Source organism: Haliaeetus albicilla, chromosome 3 (genome assembly GCF_947461875.1).
Source record: "Haliaeetus albicilla chromosome 3, bHalAlb1.1, whole genome shotgun sequence".
Taxonomy (NCBI): domain Eukaryota; kingdom Metazoa; phylum Chordata; class Aves; order Accipitriformes; family Accipitridae; genus Haliaeetus; species Haliaeetus albicilla.
In genome coordinates, this window is record NC_091485.1 from 18,588,897 (window position 1) to 18,614,888 (window position 25,992).

At 41.0% G+C, this 25,992-nt stretch overlaps 1 protein-coding gene and 1 long non-coding RNA gene across 2 annotated transcripts in view; both read right to left on the reverse strand.

Annotated features, from left to right (window-relative positions):
- LDLRAD4 (low density lipoprotein receptor class A domain containing 4) overlaps positions 1–4,295 on the reverse strand; it is a 294,876-nt gene extending 290,581 nt beyond the window's left edge. The window contains exon 1 of the mRNA XM_069778916.1: positions 4,163–4,295. The gene's annotated coding sequence lies outside the window, so the exon portion shown is untranslated. The remainder of the gene's footprint in view (positions 1–4,162) is intronic.
- Positions 4,296–4,857: 562 nt separating this feature from the next.
- LOC138684702 (uncharacterized) lies at positions 4,858–25,859 on the reverse strand. The gene is made up of 6 exons (XR_011323948.1): positions 23,469–25,859; positions 20,372–20,556; positions 17,997–18,097; positions 6,971–7,100; positions 6,561–6,622; positions 4,858–6,110 (listed from the first exon to the last, which is right to left on the reverse strand). It is a non-coding gene; the product is annotated as an uncharacterized lncRNA (long non-coding RNA).
- Between the last annotated feature and the right edge of the window lie 133 nt (positions 25,860–25,992).

Genomic DNA, 25,992 nt, shown 5'->3' on the forward strand with positions numbered 1-25,992 from the left:
AGCAAGATCATCCAAACAGTTTAAAAGGTTAGTGCTGTCTGTGGTAGGATTTTAGAGAAAAGAAAGGCAGAGATGAACAACACAGACACAGCGCAACATCAAGAAAATGATTCATTTTCATTCCCTTGTCTCTTGTGACTAAAATAATGTTCATCACGAAGATTAAATTTACCCATTATTACACTGAGTGATAATGAATGGTGATATGGGTATTTGCAAATTTCCACTGCTTAACTAAACAATAAGAAAAAAGCGCTTAGTAAAATGCATCTATGTTTAGCATATTCCAAATATGCTAAACCAAGGCATACGCTACTGAAATTTATATAATAAATAGAGATGATGAATACAGAGATATTTTGCCAGCATGAAATACAGAACACACTGTAATGTTGTGATCACTCTTACTCACCTGCAAGCATTCTTTCTACTGCAGTCCCCTTACAGTTACTATTACTCAACTGACAGTCTCAGAAGTAAGCAAATAAAACTCCTCTCTAAAATAACATACTTAAATTTCTCTTTCAAACACAAGGTTCAAAAGAACACAATGGGGAAAAAGGTCAATAGCTTTCCTTCACTGGCATAGTCTGCCTGTGCAGCACATAGAAACAGTTAAAGTACGCTGGACAAATGTGTCATTATTTCATTCTGAGACCGTTTCTGCAGACTAGAAGTTACTCGGGTAATCTGCTATCATTTAGAAACTGCTACCCATTATTATTAGAAATTGCTTCAAACTGACATTTACTTCAAACTCATCATCTTAGTTTGTGCAAAAAAAATGCTGACTTCCTGACAGCAGCTCCCAAATGTCATGATTCCTTTATAATGACCAATTAGCACCAGAGATTTAGCAAGAATCAATTAAAATCAATTCAATTTAAATGTTTCAGCGTACATATTAGAAGTCTGGCAAAAATAAGATTATGTTTGGTGGGAAAGAAATTTTTAGCTATCTAGGCTGCCTTTGCTTAGATATCAACCTTCTAGGCAAGACGGCTACTCTTAAAAATAGCTGTCAACTGAGAAAAGAAAATGTATATGTATGAATCATTTCACTACAGGGTTGGATTCCCAGCAACTGATGCACCACTGTTCTGGCATCAGTGCCTTTAACGAGCAGCTGATACTAGCTTGGTGCCATTGAAGAATTTCACGGTTACCACAGAACCAATCTGCAGCAAAATTCATCTCTAAACTCCTAGAAGTATTTGTATTCCATAACTGGCAATTTACTTGCAAGGAACTGTTTTAAACTATTCGAAACCAGACAGAAAAAAACTTTTCCAAGACCACTCGCAAGTTAAATGCAACAATCACGCCTGCTGATCCAAGAGTTGTTGGGCAGGCATGCCCAACTTTTTAACACCTCATTTCTCTTAGAAATTGTATTGAGTTAAATTACTTCTAAGATACCTCTCTATTAATTCAATCATCATTTACTTCCTTCTGGCACATCATATCCTGAAAGTATTCCAAATTATTTTAGACAGCGTCACTGAAATGCGACTAGCTCTTGGTGGAAGGACAGCAGCCACTAGACAGAGTACTGCAGGGCAGCTGTGAAAAAGAGAACTGAATTTTGGTCAAGAAAATCAGAGAGAAAACTTCTCTCCCCACCCTCTCCCACCCCCACCCAAAAAACACGGTACCTTCTGTGCACAGAAAACTAACAGCAGCTCTTCAAGTCTCACCTTAAATGTCCTATACAGAGAAAACAGCATTTTATCTAGTTAAAAATAACAAGGAGACAGGTTAATTCTAAATTCTTAGGTTAATTCTATGGTTCAATAGTTTTAATCTTACCAAACTTAATACAACTGTGCCTCAATCTTGAATCCCAATTTCTTTCGACATCCACAAGTTTTCTTATAAAAGTCTAAGATGCTGAAGACTAAATTCAAACTTCATCAGTCAAACGCTGCCTACTGCCTGTAATGTTTCAATTAACGTAAACCAATGGTCTGAAATATACTGTCTCACGTTGTTAACTCATTCAGCGTTATACATTTATCATCATTTAGGCCCGCATAGGCATCCAAATTTAATGGAAAATACTGATATGCCTTACGTGTATACAACAATGATCTTCGCATACCTAAGAGTCAGAATTAAATGCGGTGCTATAAACACAGATTATATAAAAAGATGTATTTTTACTTCCATACATAACTGCATATCGTTGACGCATTCCAATTTAAGTTCTCCTCACGCTGGTCGCTTTATGTATCACAGTAACTTAATACCTGGTGCTAAAACACCAGTACTGATATAGAACTTCAGAGGACCATCGCTATTTCAGCTAATACGGACATATTAGATGTTGCTTAGAGTGCTTCCCACCAGTGAACTAGTTTTCCAGCAGAACTTCCCCTCTTATTTACAGCCACAAAGCCATAATATTTATATTCTCATTAGTGGAACCATACAAGTGTGCACCACACGCACAGTTATTGAGTTCTACTCAACAGTGCATCATATGTTATTTAAACAACTCTGGATCATTTCAAAGAGTAGATTTCCCAAAACATTATTCTAGAAATGAAATTGGAAGGCAGAATAAAAGTTCTGTCTAACCAACATACTTGGGGATTGAAGGATGAAAACCAAAAGACGCGCTCCAGAAAGGAACATTACCGTACTTATGCAGCACCTATGTTCTCGCCTTATCTACGCCTACCAGCAATTGCCCCTCAGGCTTTCTTACTGGCAAAAAAACTCTCCCCCTTTTTGGCCAGCCTCAGATGTGCCATGTCACATACATGTCAGTCTTCACGTTATGTAGTGCACCTTTCCAGTCCACAAACGTTTCAATGCAAGAGTTTTCTGTTTACAAGAACAGACAAACCTCTTCAGAGTTTTCCTTCCCGACAAGAAGACACCCATGTTTTAGATCAATAAACTTTTATAACACCGAGCACACTATTTCTAGTGCCACAGAAAGTTATTCACTGGATTTCTGTTCTCTTATATGACTGTCATTTGCTATTCAGAAAAGGTTCTGAACAATAAAGAAGAAAGTGCTACCTAAAACCTTTATCATTCTAGGTGTTCCGTTAAGGTCTCACAAAGTAAAAGTTACTGTTGCATTTCGCCTGTTTCCTGTTTAGTGAAGTTAAGCCTACACACAATGGTGTGTTGGCCTCTTCAGCAAGCACCAAATCATAACCTACGCATAACTACCTACCCACCTACATGATGGAAAACCTGGCACACCATTCAGAAATTCGGGATGCACATATTCAATGCAAACAATGCAGGCAAGCGTCAGATACAGGCAGGCAAAGCTAGACTTCTGCTAATAAACTTTTTTTTTGGGGGAAAAAAAAAAAAAAAAAGAAAAGGCACTTCATTAAACACGGGTCACTTGTGCATGAGCCCGGCAGCCACACCGCAGGAGCTGCCTGCTCGGACCTGGGCGCACAGACAGACCCCGCTGGGCTCTCTCCCGCGGGGCCGAGCAGCACACCCCAACGCGGAGGGCGGGGGGGCGGTGTCCGCCAGCGCTGCCCACCCCGCCGTGTTCCACCGCTCCTCCGGGGCCGAGGCGAGGGTCCAGGCGGAGCTGCGAGCCTTTACTTCCGAGCAGCTGGAGAGAACGTGCCGCGCTCTCCGTCCTCCCCAGCGCCCTGCCCGCCGCGGCGGCTGTCCCCCGCGGAGCCCCGGCGGTCTCCCCTCAGCGCCGCCGCTCCGGCTTCTCCCCGGGCCGCGCGGAGGCGCCGGGGGCGGTGTGCGTGCTCCCCGGCCGCCGCCCCCCCCTCCCCGGCTAACGGCGCTCCCTGTCACCGCTGCCCCTCACGCCGGCCGTCGGCCGCCCGGCACCCCCTGAGGCGACGCTCTCCGCCGCACCTGGGGGGGCAGGTGGGCGGCGGGCGCGGAGGGACGCGCTCAGCCCGGCCCCGGCAGCGGCTCTGGGGGGCCGGGGGCACCCCACTCCCCCGCCGCTGCGGGAGGGAGGGCGGGAGCCGGCGGAGCCCCCCCCCCCCCCACACGGCCGCCGCCGGCTCGTCCCTCGCACGCTCCTAGACCTTCAACTCGGGCCTCCCCGCACTTTCCCCGCCACTTTCCGCCGCGGCGACGCCCGCCGTCCCCCGCCCCGTCCCCACACACCACCCGGCCCCGGCCCCGGCGCGGCGGGCAGCCGGCCGCAGGCACTCACCTCCCCCCGGCCCCCGCCGCTCGCCCCCGCGCCGGGCCGGCCTCCTCCGGAGCGGACGGGGCGCCTCGCCGCCTCCCCCTGCCTGTCTCCGGCAGCCTCTCTCCCTGCGCTGAGGCTGTGCCTGCCTCCAACTCATCCCCAGCCTCTCCTCCTCCTCCTCCCCCCCCCCCCCGCCCTGCCCGCTCCGCTGGCTGCCGCCTGTCTGCAGCGAGTCTGGCTCTGGCGGACGGGCGCGGGGGCCGCCGGCGGGGGGGGGAAGGGAGGCGGGGCGGCGGCGCTCCCTCCCTCCCTCCCTCCCCTCCGCGCTCCCGCCCGGCCCCGCAGCCCACACTGACACCTGCCGGGCGGATGCGGGCGCCGGGGGCCGGAGCCGGGCCCGTCCCCCCCCGCCTCGCCCCGACGGCGGGGCCGAAGCAGACCCTCGAGGAGCGGCTGCCGCTTCCTGTGGGGCAAGGCCCGCTCCTCCCGCTGCTGCGGCGGCGGTTGCCGGCGGGGCGCTGGGGGTGGCGATCGGGGCGGGTGAACTTGCGGCCGGGAGGCAGCCCCCGACCCGCCCGAGGCGCCTCCACACACCACCCCCCCACACACCCCCCGCGGGGTAGCCCCGCCGCCCACAGGGGCGAGAGGGCACCCAGCGGCCCGCAGCCGGCCCCTGCCTCCGCACCTCAGTTTCGGACAGAAGCGGAGAGCCCAAATAAAGTACACATCGTCCCGTGCAGAATGAGAGTTTTTTTGACATTTCAGAAAAATGTTGCAAGACAGGAAAACCCAGTTCCAGTCATGGCCCAGCAGGCATGAAACCAAGGCAGGCTCCTGCCCTGCCTCTGTTCACTTGCAGACGCTGTCCACTTCAGATCCAGTAACACAGTCCCCAATAAAGCTGTCAAGCTTTCCCTTGCCCCCCGAATTAGAAAAAAATGCCCACTTCTGTTAATTCCAGTCATCAGCCTCAGTCCCCACTCCCACCCATGATGCACTCTGAAGACTCTTCCCTTCCCAGTTGTACCTGAGACCCCAAGAATGAACAGAAGAAAGAACAGGGACCAGGTAACGTGATGAATGGTCAAGGTTGCTAACTTTAAGCATGCACAAATTTGCCTCAAACGTGCTTTTTAAGTGTAGCTGGTTTCCCTCACCTCTCCCTAGCTGCAAGTTGGAAGGAAGATGCAAGTCTGCCTGAAGGAGCCAGGAAGCTGCCAAGCCAGAATTCAGAGGACCAAGCTATGAAGATCATGAAGGTGATGGCTTGCAGGTTGTGCCATCAGTCACCAGATGCAACAGGAAATGGGGAACCAGTGGAGTAGTTCCAAAACAGAGAAAGAGTCAGATCAGCAAAGATGATTTTAGCAAACATGTTTTGGATTAAGCTGCAAGGAGCCAAAAGAACATGAAAGAACTTCCAGTAACCTGGATGATATACTGGGGCTACTTGTCCTGAAAGTTGTAAAAGTCATCAAGAGGTCACAGGGTTAATAATCACCATGATCAACTATTTATAATCCATAAATTGGTATAATTTACTCATAATCTGACAAATAGCAAGAACCTCGATTTCAAGTTTGCTCCATAGTTAGCCATCAAGAGGCAAGTGCTCCATTTCCAGCAGCACCCCAGTCATTGGTATATGCTTTGTAACACATGAGTTCAACATGCTTCTGCTGAGTTCCCTTCAATGACTTCTCAAGGAAAACAAGAAGTCATTCACTTCCATCAGAGATTCTTGCCACCTGCAGAGGAATATTCCTAACCCATGGAACACTTTGTGAAGTGTAACAAAATCACCTAGAAGTAACAAGTTATTTCTATACAATACCTCTGGAGTGGAAAAATTTGCCTGGCAGCAATTTGGGCTATTTTGGGCATGTAAGGAGGAGGACAGCAAAAATCAGTGAAAATGCATAGACTCATGCACATGCTCAGAAAGTGCGATGTATGGATGGATCCACGTCTGGAGAGTGAAATGCAGAGAACAGTCAGTTCTCAGTACTGCTGGTACTCTTGTTCCTATCTAAGATAGCTATGGAAGAGACAATCTGCAACCTAATATACTGGCACCTGCCAGAGGACAACAGTGCCTCAGATACATAAATCCCTTTACTTTTTAACCACCAAAATTACCATTACAAGTTCTGTTTAGTGCCTGGCTCCACTTGAACACGTCCAAAGAATGTCAGTATTTCTGAAGCTTAAAGAGAGACAGTCTAAGAGGACTGTTAACATTTATCCCCTGTTAAAGTTATGTCATAGGAGATCTTGGAGCTGTGTAGAGGTTTTTACTCTAATGAGAATCCCAGAGAGAGTTTGGTTATATGAAGAAATTAATCTTAAAAAAAACGCAAACACACAAACAAACACCACCCAAAAACCAAACCATCTCTTCAGTGAAAGCAATACTTACAGTATCACAGTATTGGGTTTTCATATCCATGAGGTTGCATTGCCATCCTGACAGTTTGTTTCCTGGATAAATAAGAGAAAGTTCTTATAATAATTGACTTAAAGTATAGGCAGATCTGTGTATGATTTTATTTCTTTATCCTCCTCTCTAAACCTAGTAATGATATAGTTAGTATTTGGACTGTTGGGGGGGGTGGTTTATACTACTTCATCATTCATCTGAAAATAAAAATTACTTCAAAGTTACTGGTAGATAACATGGTGCTGCGTTCCTAAGGGTGTAGCTTAACAACAGGAGCAGCCACTCACCCCTGCCATGTCCAGAACCCCAACCTGGGAGACAGGTTCTCTGCTGACTGTAATCAATACTTGGCCTAATCGTGCTAGTAGATATGGTAGGAGATACACAGCCTGGTGGAGCACGTGGTCTGAGTGTCTATATCATCACTGCTAGGGCCCCTTCTCTCGGCTGGTTACATACGCTGTTGCTGCTATCACCTCTTCCTTCCCAGTCTTGCGGTCCACAAGATGTGCCACAGTGCTAGGGAGGAAGTCAGTGGAAAAAGCAAATATTTGAACAATTAGACTGAGAGGAACAAATTTTAATCCAGGGACATAATAGCTGTTGGTTTTAGTTACTGGTGACTCATCTTGTTTCCTACCAGGAAGCCACAGATGAGTGTATTTCAAGTATTACTGATTCCTATTATCTGTAACACTAAGAGAACAAGGAGGAAGAAATTAAAAACATTCAAATCACAGTAAGAACAGAGCCAAATACCATATGGGCACATGTAACAAGCCAGTCTTACTAAACTACACGTAATAGCGTGCTACAAATAAAACACCACCTAAAACTAGTTAGAAGAGTATTCAGTAGGGTTTTTTATCCAACAGGTCATCCAGATTCATCTCCCAGTTGTCTACCACAAGCAGATAAGCACTGCTCATAACCCTAACCTGGTGCTGTTTTCCAAAAAAGAATGCAACTTTACTGGCACCCACCCTGCAGTTCACAGGGACAGAAAAATCTGCAATACACTACCTTCCAAAAGACACTACTCAGTCAAGCCCCTGGGATGGGGGTGGCTGGATTTTGGTGGTCTGGGGTTTTTTGGTGGCGGTGGTTTGGTTTTTTTCATGGCAGAACCTAGTAAGGGAAGACTTTACAATAGAGAAAGAGGTGACAATTCTCTCTCACTAAAGCCAGGAAGTTATATTCCTTCTCTTGGATGATTTCCAAGAAGGTCATTCCTTTCAAGGGCTTCCACTCTCCTTCCTGATTAGACTAACAAAAGTACGTCAGGGAAGAAAATGTCTATATTAGGTGATTTATGGAACTAATGGCAAGCAATCAAAACTCTTCAAAATTTTAAAAATTAGTAACATAAAAAAAACATACCCAAAACTTGCCATAACCTTCTTGGCCATTTCAAAGGAAAAAGGTAGCTCAAATATTTTAATAAAAAGATTCTGAAATTTACTGAGGTGGTTCAAGATCTTAATGCAAATTCTCATGTTTCAGTCACAAAGGGATGGAGGCCTGAGCCTGCACCAAGCTTCAGACTGGGTGCAAGGCCTTGACACATACCTCAATGCCCAAGCAGATGTGCGCAGATGGACTTGTAGGGCCCCTTGACTGCACACACGGGGTTCCAGGACCCACGCTGTATTTCCAACAGCATGGTGTTACAGTGGTGTGCAACTGAGTCACTTCAGCGACTGCGCCATCACAGAAAAGGACCACTTTGTGTGCCTTGTTACGTAGGTGATAGGTATTAAAGCAATGACGGGATGGGGAAAAGTACATAAGGATGTAAAGAAGGCAGCACAAGAAAGATTACTTACAAAATTTTGCTGTTTGTACAAAGTTCTCTGTCTGTTCTAGTCATTCACCGAAGTTAGACCCCAGCTAGTCTGTTGTTCATGGGTGCACACACACACACTTGTTCTGCAATGTGTTGTTCATCTGCCAATTCCACCCACACATCTGCAGACCCCTCCGCTAGATGTCAATCTCTGTTTTGGATAATCCCACAAGTCTTAAGAGATGTTTTGGTTTTCTTGTCTTGATGGACATAACTAAAAAGGTTTTCACGCTAAATAAAATGCAATGTCAGATTGTAAACTTATCGAGCACTATGAATATCTGGATTGCATCCTCAGGTTTTAACGATAAGAGAACATTACAGAGCATACACTTCTTTGTTCTCAACAATAAAAAGGCTTGGAAAGGACATTGTTAGACAAAGTACTGTAGAGACAGCAATCAGCTGAGTCCAGACTGGAACTCTCCCAGCTACCGTACACAGTAAGTAATCTAAGAGCTTGGAAGAGGCATGCCAGAAATGTCAGTTGGACACACATTCTGTACCTCTTGTTGAAATTTCAAAAACTGTACTGTTGGTCACAATACATTCCCTGAAGGCAGCACCAACGCACCAGTGAATTTGGAGCTTGTAAAAGAACAGTGGAAGAAAAGCTCTGGCCACTCTTACTGTCTCAGAATTTATACAACTGACGCACAGCTAAGAGAACTGGCACCCCCCAAACTATAACAGCAGTAACGCCCTCCTCTTCCTCCTACAAGAAGGCCTAATGCAAAAATACTCCACTGGGAATGAGCATGGATCAGGTTGCCAGGTCTACCTTTAGCTTCTGATAAATCAGCCAAGAAAGCTATGATGTGGAAACGCTCTGCAAGGAACCAAGCAAAATGGACTGGAATCAGATCATATCACATAAGCTACCAAATACGACACATATTACCATAATAAAGAGAGAAATTACATTTCCTGTTAACAGGGGCTGGATGACTGAACAGCAATCAAAACGGAATTCTCTATCAACATCTTACGATATAGAGTCAATAATGTATGTAGCAATTAGACAATATTTGATCATCAAATAAGAAAGAAATTCTTGTCTTAACCTGGCTATTCTTCTTTTATAAAAGAACCTCAAACCATTTTTCTTAGAGTTAGCAGATCCTTAAGGAGGTACTGAGGCAGCATAGATTGAAAGAATGGAATCCTAACCTGAAACAGAATTTTTCTTTTTGAGGGCATTGCTTTAAAATAAAAATGGCAACTACAGTTCTGAATTAATTCCCTGATTTGTAAGTATTTGAAATACCAAACTGTCTAGTTTGCTGAAATGTCGATAGCACTACCACATTAAAATAGAAAGATATTTAGCAACTTCCATATGCTTTCACATCCATTTAACTGCTTTACAAATTAGTCAGTAAATTTTTCAGATGGGGGAAAAAAGCCTCCAGTATGCAGATTAATAATGATAATAAAATACTATTTCAAAACTCTCTCACAGCACTAACGCACTTTGGACACTGCTTCAGTAATTTAGCACATGAATGAATATGCAGGATGTACTCTGTTATTGTCAATTTACAAACAATTTACAAATAGGTGTATTTTCTGCTTTGCAAAATGAAGTCTTTACCATGTGAAAGATACAAGATTTTTGTTTATAATAAAATTTCCCAAATATTTTCATTTTCATTCCCAAGCCTCAGATTGATTTGTGTTGGAGGACAAGCCTTAGTATTTCCATAACACAGATAGAGCATCTAAGTCATAAAAGAAATATGATTTGCCTTAAGAATGTACTATGAGAACAGGCACAATCGGGAACTGATCCAAATTCTTCTAGTTTATTCTACAGCATTCTGTCTACTGGACCACAAAGCAGCTACTCACTGCTTGTTATTCTACAATCTTTTATTTTTAAAGTACTACCAAAACCCCCTTTTTCTCCAAAAACATAGCCAGAATTAGCTACCAGTCCTACTGTACTGGTTTATGTTAGTTGTGAGGGAAGTAATTAATTTGCAAAGCACTTTTTATTTAAAAGACTTGCCAATTATTGTTGGACAACATCCTAACTGTTTTCAGGTCCACATCAGACTTCAGTAGAACCAGGATCAGACCCATTTTACACACACATACAACCTACAGAAAAAGTATTCTACGAAGAATGTGGTGCCCATCCAGTACTTGGATGAAGCCATGACCCAAAATCTCCAAAACTGTAGGTAGTCTTACATGAAAAGAGGGAAATTGTATGAGAAGGATGTGTAATAGAACTGATTATCAATAACAGCATCATTATCTTATGCTTAACTATAATAAGAGAATCAGTATTACAACCTATAAGCTTCTGTCTTTTCTGTTCACCAACATAATCATTCCTATTCAGCTGCCCATCCTCCTAGCTTTCAAATCTTTCCCAATAACTTGACACATCCACATGTGTTTAAAAGCTACTCTATTCTTCTTCAGGGCTTCACAGAATAATTCTATCTTTCCATTTACACACTTCAAAAAAAAAAATTCCTTCATTTTTTGCGATAAGGACCATCTTCACTGTGTCCCTGGTACAGTACAGAGCACCTAGTCAATGATTAAACTTTAAAATATAATTGCCTTCATTTTAAGAACCTTACATTGTAATAAATTTCTTTTAGTTCTGCCCTTCAACTCTCCCCAAGGATAAAGGAAGTTCCCAGTGTCCACTGACCACAACTACTTCTTTTTTCTTTATCCTTCCCCCCCGCCCCGCCCCGCTTTTGGACTCCTTTTAAATTAAATTCTTCGCATTAATGCAGCGTTGAAAAATCTGAAGGCTTTATTATGATGAAGACAATTAAAATTAAGGCAAATAAATTGGACAGATTACACTACTCGAATTGCATATATTGTCATATGAGCAGTAGCTGAGTGTTTTTCATGCCTAAGAGGCAACCCTACATCACGTTCAAGCATCCCAGGCTAACGCTGCCCACTGAATCAGATACCTGTATTGTCCAGAATGAGAACAAGTGGAAGCTGCTGCTGACTGACTGCTTGCTTTGCTTCATCTGCTGCTGTGACCAAATGCATTTTTTCATGTCTGGAAAAATGTTTCTACAGTTGCTTACAGAAATACTGCAAATAAGAGTGTTACATTATTCCCTTCTAGCTTACTCCTCTCAAAGGGATCTTAGGAACCGCCTCTTTGCTCTTTCATGTTAAATGTATCCTAGTGACTTTTTTTTATCCTCCCCACTGCTTTTGCAGGTCATCTGTAATATATTTTTAATATTTAAAATCTGCATAGCATACGGTTGTTTAATGCCTTCCATTAAAGGCGCTCAAAGCATTTTGTTGTCACTAATCAGTTCAGTCTCACTAACCCAGACGTACACAAGTATTATTCCTATTCTATAGACAAGAAAACAACTACAGAGAAGGCTGAGTGGCAGAATTCATTCCTGCATTCAAACTCAACCGCTAGATCACGAACAGCTTTAAGAAAGACAAACCATTCTCTAATGCTCAGATCTGTACGACTGTATTAACAGGAGTTCCTCCAATAACTTACTGTCTCTTCTCTCAGATACCTCCTTAGCTACTCATTTATTTATAAGCAGGCTACCTACAGATCTTAACATACCTTACAGACACCAAGAACAGAGGCCAATATAAAAAAAGCTATTAAAAAGGATCTTTCCCAGTTATTTTAGCATCAGTATAACAAGTTACATGAATGCAAAAGACAGAAAAATGTTAGATTTTTTCCATCTTTTTCCTTTAACACACTGACTATTCCTTTGACTAGTATCTTCAGCACTCTTCATTGACAGCTGAACCACTTTAAACAAGATACTACTAGAAAAATATATTCAAAAACTGTGAAAATAAAAGCATCGACATCTCAAAATTTTAACTCCAAAGCTCTATATCATCATTATAGATACCATCCTAACAGGTCATTCACATATCTCTCTAGCGAGTGCTAAAGTACCAAGATGTGCCTGGTCACGCTGTGAAAATGATACCCTGATTCAGAAGTTTAACATGAGATGCAAGAAAAAAAACCCATATTTCTCTCTCAAATCTAAGCAGTGAGAAAGTACTATATTCAAGGAGAGTCTTCTGCAACTCATTAGAAACACTACACATCATACACTATGTAATAAAGACTTTAACAAGTAAAAAAGGAAATGGTTTTCCTAGGTTAGCAAACTATTTACACCATAGGCAGTGATGTCATATATGAAAGTTTGGGTTTTTTTATTTTAACTGAAAGGATGGATTGTAAACCTAACATTGAAAAACTCCTGTTGCCGATTAATGCAACTTCAGAAATTCTTCTGATAAAGTATCATCCTTTGCAGAAACATGAGTTAATTTATACTGTGGCATTAACCTCTATTTTTGTTCATTTTCTATTATTACATGTTATAATTTCTACAGTAGTTTTCCCCTTCATTGCACAGAACAGAGACTGCCCAAAGGATGAATCAGGAATACATATGAAAAGAAGTTCTCCTTGGTAGAAGCTGTGCCTCACTTATGCAGATTAACATCTTGCTCTTGTTTAGTATCATATTCAGTACTCCACACTCTAACAGTAGGAATTAATGAACAAATTGCCACAAGTTGAGCAAGGATGTAAAATTTACTACAAATCAGTTCATCTGCAATTATTTTCTGTAAAATGTATACTCTGCCCCAGAAACGCATGCAAAAGAAGTTGGTCTTTAACCAAAAAAATAAATGGCTTTGAATTAGCTCATATTGACCTGACAATAACAATTTGCACGCAGGCAGTTAATGCAGAACAGCTGACTTGGGGTAATTTACTTAGAATAAGAAGGTAGAGACCAAGCAGGTTATTCGCATATATATACTCCCAGGATACATGTGCTTACATTATGTCAGCCAGTCTGGCAACATTTTTATAAAATGCAGCCACACCTATATCTTATGCCAATCTAAGTTACATTGTTTCCAGAAAATGTCACTTCTTCAAGCTATGTCTTTCTGGCAAGATGACAAATGTGTGAAATAATCTCTTTGTTCCTCAAACTTGAGACTTTTCACCAGTGTGCCCAGGTGGGCAAATAAATACCTGCTTACGGTTTATTTGTAGCTATGCCATTCACAGCTTTTCAGCACTTAACTATCCTAAACTGTATTGTTTCAAAGCTAGACAATTCTAAGACAATAAAGGCTGTTCGTGCTCAGAAGTATTAGAACAGTCTTCTTAGTGTTTATTTTTGGTTTTGCAGTGCTACTCATTTATTTCTCTGCTGTACTCCATTTGTTATCCTGAAAGCATGAGAGATGAGCAACATCAAAACTTGAATTACACCATGCGCAGTGAGGCAACACGGAGGCCTTTAAGCCTCCCCAGGGAAACAGACACAGCATAATCTCCAAGCCTCTTCTCCCTCCAAATATCTGCCCTTCTGCTGGGTGCAAGGCAGCAGAGCAAAGAAGATATTGTTCCATCCAACCCGGTTCCTGGCACCGCAGCCCAAGAGCAGTATGGAAACCTTGGCAGGGAACGCCAGCGCTCGGAGTGGCTCAAGAAGCTGCATGGGGCTTCCAGCCGGCTCTGGTTTCCCAGACCCCTCGCTGATCCAGCGAAGGTTGTAGCAGTATCGAGGAGACTTCTCCCCATCCATGAGTCCTAATATTAACTGGTATAGACTCCACTCGGTAGTTAACTGCAACAACCCAGGCACAGGCTCGATGATGAGTTCATTTGAAGAGACCTCCGAGAACATCAGAATCGCATCTGCCACTAGAAATAAAACCAAAACCGCTTTGGAGTCAGTGTAGCTGTGATTTGTCTGTTCTTAAAGAGAACTACATGAACATAGGCATTTATTTGTCTGTGGGCAGCCTCAGCTTTGTAGCAGACATATGATTTTACATGAAATCCAGATGTCATTTAGAACAGTGTCAAAAGTCAGACTAAAATTAGTATTCATCAAATTACTTTCTTAAAGAAAAAATATGCTCTGCACCTTAAAGAAAGAATTGTAAAAATATCTCAGACTCATGTATTAGCAATGTCTTTGGGTTTTTCTCTCATACAAACACAAAAGCCTAAAGAATCAAGAGTGGAAATATTTTCCATGCTTCTGCTTGGATATGGCTCATAAGTCAGGATCAGTTTATGACTCTCAGTAGTTTCCCCAGAGTACAGAGCTGTTCACCACTGTAGTTTGATTTACATGCATGATATCTACCTACATGAAAAGTCTTGATACACTGGAAAAGACGAAGACGGGCTTTCTACATTTATTTAGCAAACAAATGGAATTACTTTCAACAGTTTTAGGTTTTCTTAGGCAGTATTAGAACTGCCTGCACACTACTCTCTAGTAGTCAGTGCAAGCAGGGGAGAAAAAAAAACCAAAAAAGAAAAACCAAAAAAACCCCAACATTGCTTATTTTGTTCTGAGACAGCCACCCCAAGGCTCTACCTACCACTCTACAGAGCGAGTTCACCTTCATGCCATGCTGTGCCTACCCAAATTGTAGCCGTCACCCACTTTCACTGAACAAAATGGTGCTTTATTTGCAAAGATTTAAATAAAGCTCTCTTTGTTAATGAAAGATCTCTATTCTTTTCACCAAAAGGCATGATCTCATCATTCTGATATAATTGTCCCATTAATTGTGTGAAAGAAACTTTGCATTGCCACAGCTGAGACAGATCACTCTAGAAGGTGACTCTGGGAGTCTAGAGGGATGTTTACAATTTACCTCATCAACAGGAAGAAGAATGCATGTCATTTAGCTGTTCCCTAAGAATGAGAAAGCAAGATCAGCACAGGGCTAGGCTGACACCGAGATGCCATTCAAAGAGTATCCAGCCCCAACAATGTCTCAGCCTCATAATAAGCCTTTCACAATCAGTTGGCCCCCAGTTGCCTTGCAAAATTCCATCTCAGAAAGGGATTAAAGATATCTTTTAGCCAGGAAAATTCATTTGCACCTTCAGGAACACCTGTTTATTTTAATGGTTGGTGTTGATATTTTCTGCTGCACAGTCATCTTTAAGTTCTGCAAAGACATACTATATGTAGCTTTTTGTTCAATTGCAGGGTTTTGATTAAAAATTGTTTAGATTTGTAAGTCACAGCAAGACAAATTTCACAAAGAAAATGGTATTACTATAGTTGATTTTTTTTTTTTAAAGAAGAAAACATTGTGGTTGTACAATAAATAAATTTCTCTGTTGTAACAGAAGTTACCACTCTTAATACATCTTTTGAACTAGTGACTTTCTTCAAAGTCACTCTTCCTTCCAGAGTTCTAAACAAAGAAGTGAATAAGAAATGATCAGATACAATAGCTGCATGAAAGAAAAATCATTTCCTTCAGATGCATCCCAGTCGGTAGATTGTTTCAGCAGCTTAATGCTTAATCTTGAACTGACACGAGTACTTGAATCATTTGTAAAACAAACATCACAAGAGCTAGCTACAATAGAAACATGTTACTGTTCAGTGCTTTGAGAGTTTCAATTTATGAAGACTGACAATCTACAGAAGCTTGAGGCTGAAATAGCCATACTGATCTGGATGCAAGGATGCTGCATTAAACGGCCAGCATGGTCAGTAAGTCCCACTAAGAAGCCTGAAGTCCTTGTGATTACACACTGTTCATGGTGATTAAAGCCAGAGATTCAGGAACGTGGAGTTACAAGATTGGGCCCATACCCTAATCACTACAGAAGGCAAGACCAAGTAGAACACTATCTCCACCACAGATCCTTCTACTTTTCTCAGTTGGAGGTAGTGGTGCACACCAACACTTCCTATGCCAGAACAAGTGAACAGAGTTTTCACGTTTCCTCCAGCTCCCACTCTTGTGGCCCAAGGATTGCAGTCCTACCCTTGTACCCCCACCACTTCCACTTGTATTTCATCTGAAAGATTGGGTTTGCCTTTTTTGTTTCAGAGTTTGTGTCTGACACACCTGACCTACAGGCACAGCTCTTCATCTGCTTTTCCTGACATGACTTCTTGGACTTTGGGACGGAGTACAAATAGATCTTCATCTTCAAATAGGAAGATCCATCTGAGGGACCATGTATCAGTCTGACCTGCTAGATCTTAGCTCTATCATACTAACACAGAAAACAGACTTCATCCTAGTCCTGGATAATCAAGTAGGGCAAATTCTTGGCAAGGGGAACCAAAATTTGCCTCCTTTAGCTATCACTATTTATGATGTTTCATATCTTGAGATACACACCTCAACTGGGCAAACCCCTGTGGAGTTCTTCCTCTGCAGAGAGGAAGTACTGCCTCCTATACTAACAAGTCCTCAACCCGTGCATCTAGAAGAGCAAATGCTTTAGCACACTGACCTGTATTGGCTTTGTTGTTTGAGGTGGAACATATGACTTATTTCTGCACTGCCTACAGATCTGTTGAAAACTGCTGCTCATAACAAGCTAATCTCACCACAGGCTGCTTCCCTCCCTCTTTAAGCAACAGGATACCATCTTTTTCACAGATCTGGCCAAGAGATAGCAGGCTTTTTTCTTGGGTATTTGTTTTGATGTGTCAAAGGGACTAAAAGAATATTTTGTCCTGGTTGAAAAGGGACCAACCTCTGGCCAGCAAGTATTGGTGGTGCAGAGGTGCACCCCTTCGTGCCTGGACTCTCTAACACAAGACTCTTTCACATGACAAGAATCTGCCTATGCAAGCAGCGTGGGCTTTACCCATCAAAAGTGCAACATATGAAGCCCACTGTTCCCCCAGGGCAATTGTCACGCAACTCCCACATTACCAAATGAACAGAAAAAGCATCTTAGGACAACCTTCATGTTATCACTTCAGCATATATAAATTGGATTACTGAGGAAGCAGGTTTTCAAGAACTGGAGTGCACTCCAGGGCATTAACAAACCACACAGTCTCTGCTGTCACTGCTGCAGCAGCTGTTCCCCCTTTTGTTGCAGTTCGGGGACAACAGCATCTGGGTTTCAATCCAATCTCATGAAGTTCAGAAAAAACAGCACCTGTAGGTGGGCTGCTTTTCAGTCAAGCTGACAAAAGCAGCCTCATACTTGGCAGCACTGTTCCAAGCTGACCTCCTTTCCACTCCAGCATGTCTTTCTGACCCGAACAGGCTCTAAATACTGACACCCTGCTCTAAGTCACAGGCCTATAGAAGGGAGCAGATCATCAGCACGGGTGGCTCCTAGCTGTGGAAATGCCAGAAGCAGCTTTCCAGGGTGAGGGGTGTCTCCTAGACCCCCATGGCTGCAGCAGACATGCTTGCTTCCGCCCAAGTTTTGGAATAACTAAAGTGTCTTAAAAAACTCCTCCAGTTCAGAAGAGGTTACAACCTCCAGCCGCCTGTCATCACTCTTCTGCTAAAGATTATCTGCTGGAAGGGCTCTTATTACACATGTTCCACAATCTGTTGCCTTCAAAGTGAACTAAGTTAACTTGGGGAGAAAAAGAGAAAAAAAAAAAAGAAAAGAAAAGAAAATGTCTTTCTAACCTAACTCATTTTGACAGACAAGTTAGAAAACAACAACACACACAACGAACAGATCTGAGACCATGATAATCACCAGCTGAAAAGACAGTGACAAGTAGCTGAGGGGCAGTTACCTCTTCTGCAAGCGTAGCAAGATCCAGACAGTAACTTCCACCCGTGACTTCATTAAACTACAATTTTGTCTTCTAAAAGGCAGCTTATTTTCTTTGCATTGCTAGAATCAAGAAAAATTGTATTAGTATATTACACATATATATGTGTTGCTAAAGCTAACATCTACTTAACCCACAAACAACACTGCACAGCCAAGTGTCAAAGTACCCAAAGTCTCTTCCCAAAACCTTAGTTTAAAAGACCTCACAACTTCCTTACCTTCAGTAAGTTAACATTCTTCACCTGTTTTTCTCATTCTCTACTGTACCAAAATAGAAAACTGTTTTAAATTATTTATAATGTTCCAAATGCAAACTTCATTTCAGTATATGAATGTCTATTTCATTCTATGCTCATAAATGTGCTTTTGCAATTGCACAAAATAAAATCCATCTTTGCACAAAAGACTGCATGAGAACCTCCATGCCATAAAATAAGATCCATGATGACCTCCTTACCAAAGCAGTGCAGGAGTATCTTACCCAGACACTTCCTAAGAGGGTAACTACTATGCTGCAGCAGCATAGCTGGTTTCATTTCTGGTGATGCTAACGATTTTTCTTCTTTTGAGAAATTCTGTATTATTATAGCAGTTCTGGGAAACAGCCTCAGTTCTTCTGGGGGTGGGGTGGGGTGGTTGTTCATTTGTTTTGGAGTTTGGTGGGGTTTTTTTAAGCTCACAAACATCTTTTCTTGTTTACAGCAGTACTGAAAATCCTAACAGACTAGTTCCTACAGGCCACATATAGATGCCTGGAGCTATGATGGTAGTTCCTCTGAGGACTCCAGGGGCTCACCACAAGGGAGAGAGGTACACAGAAACTATAGAGACTATGCAAGCAATGCATAGTGAATGGAAGGTGCTTTGAAATTACTTCCTAGCATACATCAGGTGCCTAACACATATTGTTTGAACCTGGGAAAAGCTATGCAGGTGTGAAGGGGCAGCAGAAGAGTTTTGGGGAAGCACATAATTGGCCTACATTAAATGGTTTATGCAATTAAACGGCAAGATTAAGCACCAATTGCTGTTCTAGATATGCAAATGCTTTGAAAATTCCAACACATGATTTAATTTACTTGATTTCTAAAAATACCAAACTTCTTAAATTACTATTCAACTACACAATAGGTTGCTAGCCTGTAAGCTAGCATTCTTTCCAGAGACAGCTTTTACACTCATGGTCATGTTTTCACAATTAAAACCAGGTAAGAAACTTTATCTCATGATCTTTGGTTATGTTCACATCCTGTTCACATACATCTTGCTTTCTGTTTTGTCACAAGGACAATACAGCTTAGATACTTTGTATTACCACTTCTGTCTTCTCATTTAATTCTTTTAGTTCCTTAATTCTTGTAAGGTTTATCCAATTTTCAGCTATTGTCAACAACAAAGTGCATCAAAATTTTCCTTTCTTCTTTTTGACTCTCTAGAGAGGAAGCTAAGGGGCTGGTGGATGTGTGAAGTTTAAAAATTTAAAACTAAAACCATTAAAAGTTAATGCTGTTAGTCCATTTCCTCCATGTTTTTCGTATCAAATACGCTACATTTAGAAGGAAGACTTTTTTGATTTGTCAGTACAATCAACTATTAAAAAAATAGGTTTTTAACTATATTGTAGAATTATACTCAGATAATGACAGCATATATATTTATATAATCTACATCTATAAAATTTCTACTTGCAGCAAAACTGAGATTGCACCATACTATGGGAAATGCATCTCTGGTCCTAATGCACAATTTCTGTTTATTCCATAGAAGAAACTATGAAGTACACAGATAAGCCTTCAAAAGGCATGGTTTTGTGAGAGATTCTTATAGGTACCATCTGTTTAAATCATTAAAAAATAAACTTTAACATTTCACTAAACTTTGTTTTGTCAGGTCATCTCTAGATTCTGTTTAATGAATCTTCTGTCCCTAACACTCACTCAACAAAACAATTTCGAAAGGAAAGCATGTTTGTTCAAGAGAGGCTTAGAACAGAACACAAGGTCCAAATATTCTTGAATTTTGGAAAGTCCACTCCACACTGCTGTCTTTCTTTACACCGGGGCTGGGGGGGGGGGGGGGGGGGGGAGGAGAGAGAGAGAAAACTGTGAGGAGCTGTATCAATATCAAAGTGAGGAGGACATTTTAATAGTTTGCCTTTGCACTCCATGTTTCCCATAGAGAAAATAAATCAAGAAACCACTCCAATACGAAACACTGTAATGAAAATTTAAAACAAACAAACAAAAAAACTCACAAAAAAACCCCAATACTAAAAGCTCCTAAACCCTACAGGACATTCTCAGAGAATCAACAGGGTGACATACCCTGATTTACCTGAAAGGAAGAAAGTTTTTCCTGCTCTTTGGATCTTACACATGCCAGTGGGTTAAATTACAAGCCTTCGCTGCTTTGGCATTCCCCTCCCTCTCCATGGAGGCCCTGGTCTCCAAACACTGAGAGCATCCACAGGAACAAACAAACAGAAGTTCTGAGCTGATTTTCACACAATTGCTGAAAATCTGTAAAATAAAGGTGAAGAACATCCTGAACAGATTATTGAAAAAGAAAAAAAGAAATCTGCAATACAAGGACACAAGATATTTCTTTCTGAATACAGAAACCCCACTTGCCTAGCTATCATCCTTTACTATGAACAAACTTTCAAAGACTGTTTCTCTCTAGTACTCATGAGTCATTTTCTAACATCACGTCTTTGGCGGCTTGAAGCATTTTGAAAGTGGAAAGCAAACAAAATTGCTTTTAATGCACTCATAAGAGGGTACTTCAGGTTTTTTAAAAGCCATTTTTTCTCTATCTTTTAGCTGCTAGGAGGCTTTAAATGGGACCCCTGTAGGTTTTTGTCTGTAAACCATACGAGAGCATAAAAGCTTGGAAAACTTGCAGAGATTCTGAAGCAGGTTCACACAGCTTCATTGAAACTGTGTGTGGTTTTGAAGCTCACCAGGGCTCTACTCACCAGGAACCATTTAAAATTGCCAACTTAAAAAATAGATTTAAAACTCATAAAGGATTATGATGAAAACGCAAGACTTATTTTGTAGCCTTCCAGCTTGAAAGAAAAAATACTGTTCTGTAAATAGGGAGGAATGGGTTTTCATTCTCTACAGGTTTTTGGGTATTGTTTCTCTGAAAACACTTATAGTAGCCTGAGAAAGGGATCAGAGTAACCTCTGTAAACACAGCCTGAATTAATCTGCATCAAAGTGATTTACCTGTACCAGAATTAAACTGATCAATCCATTATACCAACACACGGTGGCTCAACTATTCCTAAAAGCACTTGCAGAATTGTTACAATGGAAATGTGTCAAATCTTTCCCTGTCTTTGGAGGTGACTCTTCTCAATCCATTTCAGTATCAATCAGAATAGCCAGCAAGAAAAGAAGGCTTGGAAAACCACCACTGCCATCCATAAATACCATGAGAAGCATGAAACTACTTTCATTTATATGAAGAATCAGTCAAATAACATTTCCTGACTAACACCATTATCTTGCTATCACAAATTTCTCATTTTACATTGTCAGGTTCACTAGAACTTGGTATTGTGAAAGCAAATGGAAAGGTATTGTTTTGAATGTTAAGGGAGACGTGAAAAGTTTAGCATCATAGGGTCTAATGTGGCATTTCTTGTACATACACAGTTGTCAGTGAAGCTGGTGAGAGTTCTGTGAGGAAAGATTGCCAGACTTGATTTTTTACTTCAGTCAACATTGAAATTCTACTAAGATACCAAGAAGTTGGTCCAGGACAGAAATGAAACTGTTTTTCATGTTTTCTGATGGCAAGCGGTACAATGGATGGATGACATTTGGTATTACTTAAATTTGTTGTGGGACTGATTTTGCCACTAGTGGTTGCTTTTAGCTTTTATACTCATTTTATACTCCTTGATAGTGAAGAATACTCCACAGTGCTGTTGGTTTCAGATTAACCATTCAACATGTCAGCAGCTGTGCAATGCCAGGGAATCAAAGTAGCTGTTCACTGGGATCATAAAGAACATGGGGTTGGTCACAGAAGCTTATTTTTCCACAATCACAACCAGCCATGGAATTAATTCCTAACTCAGGAAGGTCTGTTTAACACCATTGCTGTTAATATACAATACTCCAAAAGCTGTTGACTTTGTTTCCCAGCATCCTATTTGCCTAGGAAACCACTGGCCCACGTTAAATAACCAAAATCTATAATATGTGAGCCCTAGCATAAGAGCAGGGGAGAGTAGACATCAACAGTTTCCTAAGTCCTTGCGATAGCTCAGATTTTAAAGAGCTTCCAGAGGTACAAAGGTACAAGGGAAAAAGTTCAAAGCATGAAGAGGAAACAAAAATGTTTATCCCTGCCTATTTGGACTGGAGAGGACAAAGGACCTGACCCCAAATCTAGTGACAGGAAACAAGATACACTGACTGGGAGGGGAAGGGGAATTCCTTGCTGGATCCTACAGGTAAGCAGCAATTCTGAAGCATGGCATTAATACAGCACAAGTGTAATGTAAACAGATACTCAAGTAGTCTGTTTAAAAAAAAAAAGAAAAAAGAAAAAGAAAAAAAAAAGAAGAGGGAGAGAGGTACTATTCAAAGTACTGCTCAAAGAGAGGAAAGTCTGGAAGAGCATGGCCCATAGCTGGCATCTCAGTATTTCTTTTCCATCACTTAGACCAATTTGAAGAAAATCCCTGCAAAGAAGCTTTCATAAGATGGCATTTTTGTGATTCAGTATAGCACCAATATTCCTTTTGAGTTTTATAACTGTTCCTAGAACATTCTTGGCAATGAATTTAAACTTTTTGAATGAGGTTGCATTTCACTGTAAATGGTTATCTGGTATTCACAACACAAAATAAGCATTTGAATATTTATTGTGAGCACATTGCATTTTAGGGAGAACACACAAAGATTCTTACCACAATTATCTTGTTCCAGCTTTAATATATTAGCTGTCACCTCTTTAATGGATCTTGTGAGAAAGGAAAGTTTCTTTCTTTAACTCTCTTTTCCCCCTGAACGCAATTACCACCTCATTCAGAGCCCTTTGTGTCCACCTAATCTCTCTGATTATGTCTCTGACACCACCACAATACTACATGACTGACATACCTGACAGCTGTGACTAGTGACAGAATACTCACAATGAAAACCAGCTCTATGCAGGATGAGTATTACCTACCGCCAGCTTCATAGAACAAACATGGAAGGAAGGTAAAAAAGGGGTGGGGGCATTTCACGACTAGCCTAACCCCTACCGATTTTTCCTCTTTTTAGAGCCAAACAGCATTGACAAGCAGAGCCTCTTTGTACATACCTACCTAATGAACCAATTGTTGGATGAATACAAAAGAACACCCATTAGTATTTTAATTTTGAATTTATAGAGTAGAAAATGCATGTTTGGAGACCTGACTTACAAGTAGGACTTGATGGATCATTTTGTCTCTCTCCAGCCCTTTTATGCTTCTCTGGGTCATAACTCCCAGCTGGTGCTCAACTGTCAGATTTAGGCAGGTGGCAATAGATAAGAGCCTGCAAGGAAAGCTATACCTGAAAATGTCATTCCCAGACAACAAGCTGCCACTGGAATCAAGCACAAATTATTTCAGAATTCAGCATTTTGAGCTATAAAGACATGAAGTAGTATTACAAATAATTGGCTAACACAATAGCAGTAATTAATACACTAATCAGGAAAAATATGAATATAGAGTGCTTTACAAAGCATCTTATACCTAAAAAATTCCAGGTTTTCAAGTAGCATTTCTACATTAAAAGCTTCATCTTGTCAGCACTAACTTCTTTTTTTCCCCTGCCATTAAAAAAAAGGATGAGAATTTTGGGAATAGGGATGAAGCAGATTTTTCCAAATATACTGAATATTCAGAACAATTTAGTTGCATCATTCTGAGCTCTTGAGCAGCTTCAGAAATTACACATTCCCGGAATCAGAGAGAAAGGGCAGAAATCAAACTAACATTTTCAAATTGGAACGTCTAGTGCTAAAATACCACTTTGGCATCCAGTTTTCAGAGATTATCAGATAATATTTACAGAAAATTAATCCAAGTGCTTTACATCCATCTGATTTTACATCTAAAACCTGCTCATTTAAGAGTTTCCTCAGACAATCATACAACAAAAATAAAACACACGAGCTTGAAGGATATGCTCAGGAAAGCTTTGTGATCAAACAGTATGTTATTGAAAGCTGAACTGTTCATTTTCTATCTTAACTTTCTTATGCTGCAAGTAAGGTGTTCATGCTGTTACTATAGATTCAGCACAACTTTACATTAATTTTGAAATGGTTTAAGAACCAGTTTAAGTAAATGAATAAAATGTTTAAAGAAAACTTTCTTTTTAATCCATCACGTTCCAGCTTGCAATACTTGTTTATTCTTTACTTTAAGTTACCACTACCTAGGAACCTGTAACACAGATTCCACGTTTAACACAGATTCCACGTTACAGCATGTATCAGTGAACTAATGCAGGGTTGTAAAGAAAAAAAAATAATTAAGTTAATAACAAAAATCTATTCTACTGTTAATGCCAACTCAAATTTTCAAATGGAAGCTAGAATCAATATTCTACTTAACTGGTAAATTTGGTGAGAAAATTGGTATGATGCAAACATTGCCACTTAAATTATTAACAGTCATTTTTCTTACTCAATATGAGGCATCACTGCAGACAGGTGGATTCTTCACACAAATACTTCATGTCTGTCTTACTGATTATAAGACATGCATACTCTTCATCTAAGCCATACAATGAAAGCAGTAAAGCATGAACTTCTATTATCTAGTTTTTGGGGGAAAAAAGTTAGAACAAGACAGCTATGAATAAAAGTCAGAATATTCAATTACAGTCCCAGGGACAACTGGTCTTCCATAAAATGCCCACTCTTTCATTAGCTTCCAAGGACCTTTGTTCCCACAATGGCTTTTCTCATTCCCAAAGATGCTACAATATAGAAAGCTAACATACTTCATGTATGTAAGATACATTACCTACTAACCTCATAGTCAACTGTGATAGCCCTGTAGCCCCCCAACTCCTCCACAAATCACAGGAGCAAGAATATAGCAGCATTTCACCTAACAGGCATTCCTACCAGAGAAATGCCCAAGAGTCTTCAATACTCTACTTCGAAAAGCCACCACTGCCCTCAGTAACTTACTTTATACACCAAAAAACCCTCACAAAATTCTCTTTACCATTTTAACCTTTTATATGTTCAAAATAATTTCTAGACAACCAGGCCTTGATATGCACCTTTACTAGGTTTTCTGAACACTAATTAGTTTCAGATGCCAGGGCAACAATCTCCAAAACACACTGAAGCACGTGTACAGAATGTATTATAACTCCATTTGTAGTCAATGATGTGAAAACTTTTACAAAGCTGTTGAATAATTATGATTACTAATATCCCAATTAGGTCGAGCAGGTACAAAGACATCCTCAGTGTTAGACACTGAATGAATTTTTTTAAAGAATTTCTTTCTGAATTTTTTCTCTGACGGGTCTTAAAACCAACAAGTAGGATTAATTAAAGAGATATCGTTGGGGGTTTGTTTTGGTTTTAAGTTTGCCTGCTTGGGATGTTTGAGCCAATCTTCCCAGTCTAAGACAAAGGATTGCATCCAACAACAGGAAAAAATTGAAAAAAGTTTCAAAATTGACAATGACCAAAATGAGAGAAGAATTATACCCAAAACTAATTCTGATTCTTTTATCAAAAGCATCACGGTTTAAACTCTTAGTCAAATCTGCAGTCTTTGAGAATTGGTCAAAGTTGTTCTATTTTTCTGTATCCCTAAAAGATGTAGAGGCAGAGCTCAGGGCTCCTTCATAGTAAGCACTGGACAACTCAAAGCAAGATCATCGTGACTACAAAAGTTTACTTCATAGATGAAGCAACCATGGGGAAAG